Source organism: Salvelinus sp. IW2-2015, unplaced genomic scaffold (genome assembly GCF_002910315.2).
Source record: "Salvelinus sp. IW2-2015 unplaced genomic scaffold, ASM291031v2 Un_scaffold2125, whole genome shotgun sequence".
NCBI lineage: Eukaryota > Metazoa > Chordata > Actinopteri > Salmoniformes > Salmonidae > Salvelinus > Salvelinus sp. IW2-2015.
Window position 1 is genome coordinate 89,132 of NW_019943460.1, and position 3,477 is coordinate 92,608.

The 3,477-nt window shown below is 44.6% G+C and overlaps 1 pseudogene; it reads right to left on the reverse strand.

Moving 5' to 3' along the window:
• Nucleotides 1-3,477, reverse strand: part of LOC112073025 (nephronectin-like) — a 76,557-nt pseudogene that overhangs the window by 34,842 nt on the left and 38,238 nt on the right.

Below are 3,477 nucleotides of genomic sequence, written 5' to 3' on the forward strand. Positions count from 1 at the left end.
GAGCCGTCTTCTGTGATCAACGGACGGGGCGACCAGATTGTTTCAATATACCAGTGTCGGATTCTGCTAGTGCTCTAGGCGGGCGGAGGGGTTCTGTGTGCTGCTAGCTACACTGGTAGCATCCCAAACGGCACCCTTTTCCCTGTAAAGTGCACTACTTTTGACCAGGGCGTATAGCATTCTGGTCAAAAATAGTGTCCTATATAGGGAATAGGGTGCAATTTGAGATGCCGACACTGACTAGCATAGCAGCAGTTCAGTCAAAGAGATTCAACTACTGAGGATATATAATGTAATAGATGACTTTTTATTTTTGCCATTGAGCCGCTGTGCGGACAGCAACAACAAAGACAAAAGAGACACACAGGCGTCTGAGTGGTCTATCAAGTTAGAGGAAGAGGACACTAGCCGGAGGAAGAAGAAAACGAAAAGAGACATCTGACGTCTGGAAAACGTTTGACTGACCCTTTTTTTGTCTTTAAAGATAAAGATGGCCGTAGCTAGACGATAAGGGGCGGGGTTATCTCACTCATGAGTGACAGCCATTACAAAGACAAGAGTTTCAGCCCCTTGCTCTTAAGTTGCAGACTACTTTTTCTTACCCGTAATCTCGTCCTCTCCAGCCTTCAAAAAACACGACCAAAGAAAAAAAAGGGGGCCTGTCCCCTTTAAAAAGAGAGAGGGGCCGCGGGGCCATTCAGTGGCCTAGTTACGTTTGCAGTCATGGCCCATCCCCCTGTAGCCGTTTTGCACTTGCACTTGTAGGAACCAGGCGTGTTATAGCAGGTGGCGAAACTGCTGCATTGGTTTTGGCCTGAGGAGCACTCATCCCACATTCTGAAAGACAGGAGAACCACATAGCTGAGTATGAGGGAGGGAGGGGAGAGACATACAGAAAGAAAGAAGGAAAGACAGACAGACAGACAGACAGACAGACAGACAGACAGACAGACAGACAGACAGAAAAGAGAGCTCTTGCCCAGCAATAACACAGGAAAGGCAGCAGAAGTACGCATGCTAATTGGCCAGGTTAATTTCCCCTTCACTCAGAAGAGGGAGTTCAGCGTTTATGTCATGTCTCTTTTATTAGGGGAAGTGCTATTTATTAGAGTGAAGAGAGAGAATATTCAGTACATGAAACCTTTACAAGATTGCTTGTTAGTTAATTAAAACCCTCACCATTCAGATAACACGTTATGAGGAGTTTAGTGAACACTGTGCACAACTGACAGTGTTGAACGTTGATGTGACATCTCAAGGGCGTGAGAACAGAGGAGGCGTTATTCAATAGACTGCTTACTGAATTATTCTCTGTTCAAGATTAAAGAGTGAATGTGATTTGTTCAGAGAAGATGCAGTAAATACTTAGAGATTTGCAGGATTTCATAAGGTTATCCGTTTTTTTTCTCTTTCTTTTCCTTCCGCTCCTCGTTCTTCAAAAAACACTGCGCTCCAGACGCAATGACTCGGTGATGGGTCAAAACATCTCACAAGCTGCCCGTTTTGACCTTTTGACCCTTAAACCCCAGGTAGGGTAAAAGTAGTTCATAATAATCAAATCAGAAAAACAAAACAACCTTACCTCTCAAAGAGGGGGCCTCCACATTCAAGTGGGGCGATATCATTACTGCTTTCATCAAAGGAACACTCAAGTGAGCACTTTCATACTTTTACAAGGTRCTCGATAAYATTGTGTGGTTGCAAAAGGTGCAAGGAAAGGAGAAAGAAAAATAGCAGCGGTTACTGGTGGGCAAGCACAGACACACCATCACCTCTACAGGATGAGTCAGAATACCTTTAGGGCTAAGCAATACAAGTCCCATTTTATATACAAAGGTTAAAGTTCACGTTTACTTCATATTTCACTGGGGGTGCGTCCCAAACAGCACTCTATTCTCTATACAGTGCACTACTTTTGACCTGGGCCTATAGTCATTTAGGATGCATACTGGGGTTGGCTCCCCAGAGCCTGCCTACAGCTGTAACGGTGATGGTCGGTGACGGTGAGTGGATAGAATGGGATGTTGACTTTATTTTCCTAAACATTTTATCACAACAGGAGAGACTGTAGTGTTGTCAAAGGTCTAAACGTGGATGTGAAAATGGACTTCATAATTGGAGAGAGAGCACAGTATTCTAATGGCTTTAAAGAGTGAATACATTTGAGGTGAGGGAGAGGAAGCGAGAGAGAGAGAGAGAGAGAGTGAGAGAGAGACAAAGAGAGTGAGAAACAATGAACAGAGAGAGAGGGCGGAGAAATCAAGAGAGAGAGAGACAGAGAGGAAAAATGAAGAGACAACAGACTGACAGACAGAGAAATACAAACAGAGTCAAAGAAGAGAAGAGGGACAGACCGTCACACTGTTCACATCACACAGACCCACGTCATGTAACATTCCACTCACTTCCACAGGTCCCGTCAGGCATCAGCATATAGCCATTGAGGCAGTAGCACTTGTAGCTGCCGTATGTGTTCATGCACCTGTGTTTGCACGGCCGGGGCTTCAGACCGCACTCGTTCAGGTCTGGAGGGAGAGAATGAGAGGAATCAGAAGGAGGTAGCGTGGACGAGAGAGATTACTTGGTCTAAACACACAGCACTAACTCAAGTCATTATCTTTACATTGGTCTGAAACACACAGACACTAACTCAAGTCATTATCTTTACATTGGTCTGAAACACACAGCCACTAACTCAAGTCATTACTTTACATTGGTCTGAAAACACACAGACACTACTCAAGTCATTATCTTTACATTGGTCTGAAACACACAGACATGAACTCAAGTCATTATCTTTACATCGGTCTGAAACACACAGACACTAACTCAAGTCATTATCTTACATTGGTCTGAAACACACAGACATGAACTCAAGTCATTATCTTTACATTGGTCTGAAAACACACAGACACCAACAGTGAGGTTGACTAAGTCTTCCATAAGAGTACTGATGTCCACGGTTGAAAAATTATACAATTCAAGGGGTTACTTTTTTGTTAATGCATGCACCTGGAGTGGCACTTTTGAATGTGCTTGGAAGTAGGGTCCCTTGGGAGAACAGGGACCACCAGGAGTGCTTAAAAGGATACTTCAGGATTTTGGCAATGAGGCCCTTTATCTACTTCCCAAGGTCAGATGAACTACTAGCATGCTAGCAGATACCCAGAGACTTCCAGTCATTGGGATAACGCCAGTTAGCATGGGCTGGCGAAGCTACCGCTAACTTCCTGCATGCTGGACACAGAGACGTACAAATAGTATCCAGGAGTTCATGTTCATCTGGGGAAATAGATACAATGCATCATTCCCAAACCCAGAAGTGTCCCTTGAAGTGTGTGTGTGCGTAAGGAGGGGGTGACACACACCCCCTCACACCGTCCAACAACATTAAAATACATCTATCTAAGTTACACCCCCCCCCCCCCCTTCCATGTCTAATTGAGGCATGCCATGTCAATAGATCTCCATCTCAGT